The sequence below is a fragment of the Neltuma alba genome, unplaced genomic scaffold, assembly GCF_004799145.2.
Source record: "Neltuma alba isolate B1F8T4 unplaced genomic scaffold, ASM479914v2 tig00002303_pilon, whole genome shotgun sequence".
In the NCBI taxonomy this organism is placed as follows: domain Eukaryota; kingdom Viridiplantae; phylum Streptophyta; class Magnoliopsida; order Fabales; family Fabaceae; genus Neltuma; species Neltuma alba.
In genome coordinates, this window is record NW_021632815.1 from 1 (window position 1) to 8,939 (window position 8,939).

Here is an 8,939-nt window from a genome sequence, read left to right on the forward strand (position 1 = left end):
CGTTCTTCCATCATACCTATGAAGCAACATTTTATAACAATACGATTGTAGGCATTCATACTTCATCGATATCCAAACCTCTGAGCCATCGGGTCTCGCTATCCAAAAGCCATAAGTTAAAGGGCCTTTAATGTCGATCAGCACTCTGGCACGAGCAAAGCTTCTTGTAAACTTTCCTTCAATCTTCAGCCTCTCATACCAGACTAAATCTCCCACTGAGCTGCTCATGCTCCAAACGTTTTCTTCACATTCTAGTATTCCTAGAGGGACATTATGGAATTGGACCCAGAAGGGGGGTTTGTCGAAGGAGACCTCCTCCAGGACCTTGAATTCTGACCACTCCTGTATACTCATGAGAGATCCTGTATTAACCAGGGTCGTCCCTTCATTAGTCTGCATTTCTCCTTCATCTCTGTGAACGTAAAAATAAAAGCATCTTCACCCATTTCAACAACATCTACCGTTTCGTTCAGGTTCCATCCTTTACGGATCATAGCTATAACAGCTTTCTTGTTAACCCTTTTTTCAGAAATGACTTTGCCAATGAGCATAGTACTCTTCTTCGATCTTTCCTGGTTTCTCCATACCATTTCTACCCTTCGGCCCCTTCGGTGGCTTCCTCCTTCGGGGTCGTTCATTTTGTAGCTTCGTAGCTTCTACCTCCTTCCTTTCAGGCTTAAATCACAAACACTTGCTTGATTAGCACTAGGAGCTAAGAAGGTGAAACAGCAAAACACTCACTCTAACTCTTACTCACACAGACTCTCTCACACCAGTACCTCGGCTTCACTAATGGAAACCAGGGTACTCTTAGAGCGGAAGACCCCAGTGGGTGGACTCTGTACACTCCACTACCACTACGGGCAGTACCTACACTCTCAGTATGAGAGAAAAGCTCCCCGTAGCGAGAGCACTTTGATTTTCTTTCTTTAGCTTTATGAAGCCCCCTAAAGAACACTAAAAAGAAATGTGAATATAAAGACTGATTTTTAGGTTTCCAGTTGCGAAATTGTCAATTGCAAACATTTCTGTTTTCACAGAAAATGGTATCCTTGGGAAAATGTTGGAGTCTTGCTAATTTTGACGTCGGCCCACACATCTTTTCATCCCAATATTTTGAATAGTATCCGAATTCATAGTTCTAGTATCAGTTAAGTTTAGTTTAGTAGTAAAATTGGATTGGGAGAGCTAATTTGGATTGTGCACTGTCTAATGAATTAAAATAACCAAAAAATCGACTTTTAATAGAATATACAAAATAAGATATTATTCATTTCTAACTTATAGGTTACTCGATAAATTAAATAAAAATTTTTAAGTTATTACTATTTACTCATCATATTTAAAAAATGCAAAGATCCATATGAAATAAACTTTTATTAGTGGTCACGTTTCATACAGTTCACAAATATTTGACCAATACTTATTTTCCAAGGCAAGATTGAAGGTGCATAGAGAAAAATGATGGTACTCTACAGTGAAATAATGGATGAGAATTACGAACTGCATCGAGAAATAATGCCTCAATATATAGCGCGCATAACATAACAAATTGGCATCAGAACTCATAATTCTAATTTAATTTAGGTATAATTCCATCAACCAGTTTTTATCAACAATTATTATTATTACTTACTTATAAACAGTTCCACTAAACATTATGTACTGCCCGCCATGCTTTTCTTAGCTTCTATTATGGCAATATATAAGGGATGGATGACAACTGTAAACTTTTTGAAGTTGGTACCATCTTAGTGCTTGTTTGGTCATTGCTGCAGAACTACTTATAAGCATTTTCATACAAGTTGAGATAAAACTCTTTTTACATACTTACCTTATACTCTTTAAATCATGTTTAAGAAGCTATTTATAAACCATTTCAAATGGGTCCTTATTATATCGCATCATGTATTGCTCACAAGCTATTCAAAGTATTAATTACCTTCTATTGAAGATTATAGACGTAATGCATGAGGATATTGGCTCCCTCCATTCTTTTGGCATGAAGCCACTGATGCTTCATGGGAGAAAGCAAGTCCTTGCTTATCACTTTCTTCAGCTTCTTCCATTGCTCTCCAAGTTCCGTCATTAAATAACCAGCTGATATGAGATCAGATGACATGCCCATAGGTCTTGTTTCTTCAAGAACTCACACGCAGTAGCTGGGCTAGTCACTGGGATAAGAGCTTGGAATAAGACCACAAGGCTGAGAAGAGGCAGAAGGAAGAATACTCCATGGCTTGAAAACTAAAGGGATTAGGCTGTAGACACCATAAGAGATGAATGGAAATTATTGTTGAGCCTGTGACTACTATATATATATATATATATATATATATATATAAACGCTTCGTGGCTATTCATAGGGGTTAGCTAATGACTTAGTGCTGCTGCAGGGCAAAAAGTGTAGCATCTGGCTTGTTATAAAATAACATTACTTTCGGTTTTAATTATAAGACCTAGTTTGTAAACTGTAACCTAAGTTTTATAATTAGGAGTGGGGGCAGTATTAAGAATAAAAGATCATTAGATCAATATTCCTTCCATGTTTAATTATTTATGAGTCATTTTCTACTATATATTTTACATGAATTAAGATAGTTAAGAATAGTTTATAAATCCCATCTTTTCACAATATGACGCTCCTCAAATGCGATTTTTTAATTCAGCCTTGCTTGTTTATCTCAATTCCTTTCTACTTTATCATTACTCAACAGTATACATAACACACTGATAGTATTATTGAAAAAAAAATTATGGGTTAAGGTGCATCCAACACCTTAAAATATTTTCTCAGGTGTATCCAATACCCTAAAGTATTTTGTGGTGCATCCAACACCTTGAAATATTTTCTCGGTTGCATCCAAAACCCTAAAGTATTTTGTTGTGCATCCAATACTCTGAAATATTTTTTTTAGGTGTGTCTAGCACCTAAAAATATTTGTCGGTGGATCCAGCACCAAGGCAAAATATTTCAAGGCGTTGGGTGCTCCTAAAATATACTTTGGGGTGCTGGATGCACCACAAAATAGTTTAAGGTGCTAGATGGACTCGAAAAAATATTTTAAGATACTAGATGCACTTTGACCCAAAAATTATTAATCATGATTTATAAATAAAAAATAAAAAAAAATTATCAAGAGTGGTATGATACTACCTCGGGTCCTTAATATAAAACCTCATTTAATTTTTATTTTAATCCTAAATATAAGACCCTAATCCACTTTGTCTCTCATATTTAAATATTTTTTCCTAAGGTGATCCTTCTAATAATGGTAGTTGTAGCCAAACACTTGATTAGCAAGGCTATTTTAGGAAAGACAACACATATTTATTACAAATAACTAATATAACTTATTTTCTTAATCTTTTTAAATTAGTCCATTAGCTCTTATAATTAAGATAGAAAGTAATAGTTGCATGTGTAATTGTAGATTGCCCAGAAAAAGACAGAAAATTCATAGAATGACGTGACCTGCAGCTCGGACGCCCTTGTCGACGGGGAAGCATATAAACTTTTCTATCCACCCACGCGGGCGATCGATCGTCCGTGTTCTGTGGTTCGATTTTGACCTTTATTATTACCCGCCGACAATAATTATTTATCAGTGGGGACATTAATCTTTCATATACTTAGGCCAAACAATTAATGGGTTGCAATATTGGATTGGCACCGCCTGAATTCCGAAAACCATTCAATATATTGTTTTTTTTTTTTTTGTGGCAAACAAAAGCATAAATATTAGAGACAAAATAGATTGGGGTCTTATATTTAGAACCGAAATAAAAATCAAACGAGATCTTATATTAAAAATCAGAGAGTATTACGTACACTATAATATAGTGTACCGAGATGAACGAGACAACTAAAATCATACTAATAGATTGTAGTAATGTTATATTACCCTGGCTAAATTAACCCAACAGGTAAACCTCATGAGGCAACCTTGGTTTTGCAATGACCAACAGTGGCTGCGCGATGAAGGGGTCTGTCTCGGACTGAACCAGTTCAACTGGTTGGTGAGGTGGAGCACTGCAAGTGAACCCATGGACCAACCTGGCAAGCAGCATAACAGAGAGAGCGGTCCCAAGCATCATTCCGGGACACCCGCGTTTTCCTGTAGAGAAGGTTATGAACCGCAGATCTGTTTCTGACAAGAACACTTCTGAACCATCGTCCGAGAGGTGTCGTTCTGGTTTGAACTTAAGAGGATCCTCCAAACCTTGGGGTTTCCTAGCTCCTGTCTGCTCAGAATCACGTGACTGCCTTTGGGGATGAAATAGTTGGAAACCACTGTGTCACGCATAGGCACATGAGGGACGTTGAATGCAGCAATCGGATGAAGGCGAAAGGCTTCTCTTAGGCAGGCTTTGATGTAGTTGAGTTTTGGTATGTCTAATTCTTGAACAAGCCTGTCCTTACCCACTACTCGATCCAATTCCTCAGTGGCTTTTCGAAGAAGCTCTGGCTGGTTCATCATCTCTGCCAGTGCCCATTCTGCAGCGTTTGATGGATTGTCGACTGTTGCACATATAAGATCCTGCAAAATAAATAAAGTTCTTCCGATTCATTTTGTGATTGCTTTAATCATGTTCTCTAAAATTCTCCTTCTTAAAAAGCATTAAAAAAATTGAAGGATATGTGAAGTAGACAAGAGCATTAACTGTAATTTCAGCTTTGATTTCTTGCATGGATAATAGGGGGTTATTATCAGCATCCTTGAGAGAAATCATAACATCAAGCAGGTCCTCCGTTTCCGTCTTGGTGCCATCCTTCCATTGTTTGATTCTTGCTTCAATGATGGGATCATGATACTTGTTCACTATCTTCACAGCGTTCTTCAACTGTCTCTTTTGCCCATCCAAGTCAAATCCCCTCAAACATGGCACGAACAGAAACACAGAAGGCATACAGGTATTTGAGAATTATGAACACTGCACCCACATGTTCTATTTCCCTGGCCCTCCCTCCTCGCCACCAGCTCCGAAACACCTGTTACGTACAGAAATATAAAACAAATTGTTAAGGCATGCATATTTGATTGCAGTCTCTAAAATTATCTCTTTCTTTTCTCATGAAGCCGTAGTCTACTCACTTCTTACTAATGTGCAACTTTCTTTTTTTTTTTTGTACAGTAAAAGTTTAGGTAAGTCCAAGGTTTCTTATAAAAACATGACGGAGGGAGTACTAGGTTATTATTATTATTTACACTAATATATGCATACAAGTTACCTCTGATTGAAGATGATTTTCCTGATGACATTCCCACAGAAATGCTGAGCAGCAATCCTCACATTCACAAGGCCTCCTTCATTGTTATTCTGACTCATATAAACGTAGCGCACGAGGTTATCAGCCTCCTCCACTCTTTTGTGATGAAGCCACCTATGCCTGGCCGGAGAAAGCAAGTCCTTCACTATCATCTTCTTCATCTTCTTCCACTGATCTCCATAGGGCACGGCGGCCACAGTTAAATAGCCACGAGAGATGAGATGAGTGGACATGCTGATAGGCCTTGAAGCGAAAATATCGTCTTGTTTCTTCAAGAACTCGCAGGCTATAGTAGGGTCGATCACTGGAATCACATGGACATTTCCTAACTTGATACATGCAATCTCAGTGTTTAAGTTCTTCACAAGCTGGTGTATCCATTTGGACGCAGACTTGCTGCAAAGCAGTTCTGGTAAATTGCCAATAATAGGCCATGGTTTGGGACCTGGAGGGAGTTTGTGTTTGCAGAGCAATGGAGGGGTAGAGCGACGGTATTTTAGGGTTTTAATGAGTCTGAAGAGAGCAATTATGAAGATCATGGCATAAAACCAAAATGGTGAAATGAAGGAGAAGAAAGCTGTGGACTCCATTGGGCTTCAATACGCTTTGCAAAACTTGGTAATGCTTGTGTTGATATGCTTTGGCCCCCTTGGCCCCTATCTATAATGGTTCGCAGCCACGAACCCAATTTTTTATTTTTTATATTTGGAAAGTGAATATATACACATGGGTCCACTTTTAATACTCATGGTAATCATCATGGTATTAAAAACCGGACCAGACTGGCCGGTTCGCCGGCACTTGTCCGATCCGGTTCTTGTATTAACTCGGAATAGATCTAAACCGGATTGAACCGTTTTGAACTGGTGTGACTCGGACATAAACCGGCTAACCCACTGGGTTGAATGGGTTGCTTGGGTTACCTTTTTCGTCTTTCCCACTGGGCACGACGCCATTAAAGGTGAAAAAAAAGAAGCTTGCATGAAGAGAGAGAGAGAGTGAGAGAGAGAAATGTTACAAGGAAGAACAAATCTTAAAAGGATTAAAAAAATGATGAAAGAAATTACCTAGTTTGAAATAGATCAGATGTTAATGGAGAGGATAACACAACCATTGATGCGAGGAGAATAAAATACCCAGTTGAACTACTGAAGAGAAGATGGAAGATGGAAGAGAGCGAACTGAAGCTGAAAAGGACGAAAAAGTGGAACTGAAGAAGGAGAAAAGTTATGGAGGGTGAGAGGTTGCGTGGAAAGATGGAGTAAGTCTGGGCATTGGGAGAAAACAAAGCTTTGAAAAGCTCACAAATCACGGGTTCCCAACTTCCGACACATAGCTAAATCCATAGATTGAAGTCTAGTGCAAAAATAATTGTATATATATCTCATAATTCCTTTTTTATTTATTTCTTTGCGCTTTGATTTAATTTCTAACGATTTTAAAAGTAATATTGAATCTATGTATATTATAGATTTGAAAAAAGTTTAACAATCTGATCATATTAATCTATATTGCGACATATTTTTATTATTAATTAAAAATTACTTTTATATTATGTTTTATTCTCATTATTTTATCTAAAATATTTACTATATTATTAAAAATTATATTATTTTAATTACACCAGTCTGACTTCGGTCTGATTCCGGTCTGACCCATTGACCCTTGACCCACTGTCTTGACCGGTTCATTGACCGGTCTGGTTTTCAGTACCTTGGTAGTCATTAGCACCACGATACTCATCATTATATAGTGAAATCTAAACCATTTAAAATCAGTTTTAATGGTCTAGATTTAAAATTTCAATTAGTAATTTTTAAATAAAAATTTATTTTTTAAAAAACTTACAGTTGAGAGATTTCATTTATTATATATTATATACTTATTAAAAGAAAAGTATTTTTTAAAAATATCAAATATTAAATCTCAACTATTCATATTAAATTTGAATAGTTAAGATTTGATGAGTATTATGGTGCTAATCACTACAACGACTAAAACCGGTTCCTACATATACACAAACACCATGTCACAATCTTCGCGTAACTTTCTCGGCTTCTTTAATACGAATATATATATATATATATAGACGTAATTAATTAAGGATGTGTTTAGATTAGCAGTGACAAAAATAACTTTTATTTCATCTTACTTTTGCAAACATAAATTAGGATAAAAGGCAATTAGTGTAATGTGATTTATGTTTAGACTTACTTTTATAAAAGTCAGTTTAATAAATTGAAACTTGTTTGGATAGATAATAAAAAAATAAGTTTAAATATAAAATGACTGAAAATGACATAAATTTTATAATGACTCATAATAAATAGGTATTATCTTTTTTAAAATACCCTTGCTAATCATGTGTATCAGCTAAAATTATTATATGATGAAATATTTAACATATACAACTATTATAAGAACAACCTTAAAAAAAAGAATAAATATGATAAACAAAACAAAATAAAATCTTATATTTAAGATCAAACCAAATGTGAAATAAGCTTATATTAAACATCAGAGGTAGTAGTTTCTAGAATATCAATCAAGTTGCCTCCTCACACGTAAACATATAAGAGTTGATAATATTTTTCACGTACATATTTCTTGGCAGGATATGCGATTCATGTACAGAGAAACGGTTTGACTAATCATATCCACAAAGCATATCGATATACTTAACGACCAACTCACCAAAATTAGTTAATGTTTACAGAGAGAAGTGTGTGTGTGTGTGTGTGCGCCTTATATACACACACATGAGAACAAACTATCGTATTTTTCTTAAATATCCTTAAATATCTTAATTTATAAATGAAGTGTCCTATTTTTATGTGTGATCTAACATGTTAAAAATATCATCATCATGACGTTAAATATGAAGTGATAGAAAATAAAGACTGTAAATGTGAGTTAAAAGTGATAATAAAGTAGAATTAAAGAACTACACTACAAAAAAAAACAGCTGATTAGCAACGGAATTTGAGACGGAAATAAATTCCGTCTCTAATTTCTGACGGAATTAGCGACGGAAATTCCATCGCTAATTTTTTCGACAGATTATTCCGTCACTAAATTTCTGTCCGTCTCTAAATTCCGTCGCTAATCTATCAGAAAATCCATCAATAAATATTTAGGAAATTCTTTCGGTCCGAAATTTTCGTCGCTAAATTATTTGTTACAGAAGTTTTTGTTACCAATTCCGTCACTAATTCTATTCCGCTACTAATCTGTCACTAATTTTAAATTTTTTTATTTTAAATTATAATCTTACAAAAATTATATAATAACAATTAAGAATATAATGATTTAAAAAAATTTTAATTATAAAATAAATTTATATACTTGTGGAGTTGGTGTTAATGATGATATCGTCATTATTCATATCATCATTATGTATATACTAAAAATAGAAAAACAATTTCTTAGAAAACTTATTTATATTTTGTTAAAATAAATTCCTCTTGATTATTAATAAGAATATTAATAACTTTCTTATACAAACTGATGTAAGAAAGAAATAAGTTTATCATATGTAAAATATATTGAAATATATAATATATAATAGAAATTCAAAACGATTTCATAAATTTATATGAATGCAAATTAATATTGAAGTGAATTTTGAATTTCAATCAGTAAACAATAAAATTTAATCATGATATAA

The 8,939-nt window shown here is 34.7% G+C and overlaps 1 pseudogene; it reads right to left on the reverse strand.

Annotated features, from left to right (window-relative positions):
• Positions 1-3,915: 3,915 nt before the first annotated feature.
• Positions 3,916-5,811, reverse strand: LOC114721957 (isoleucine N-monooxygenase 2-like; annotated as a pseudogene).
• Between the last annotated feature and the right edge of the window lie 3,128 nt (positions 5,812-8,939).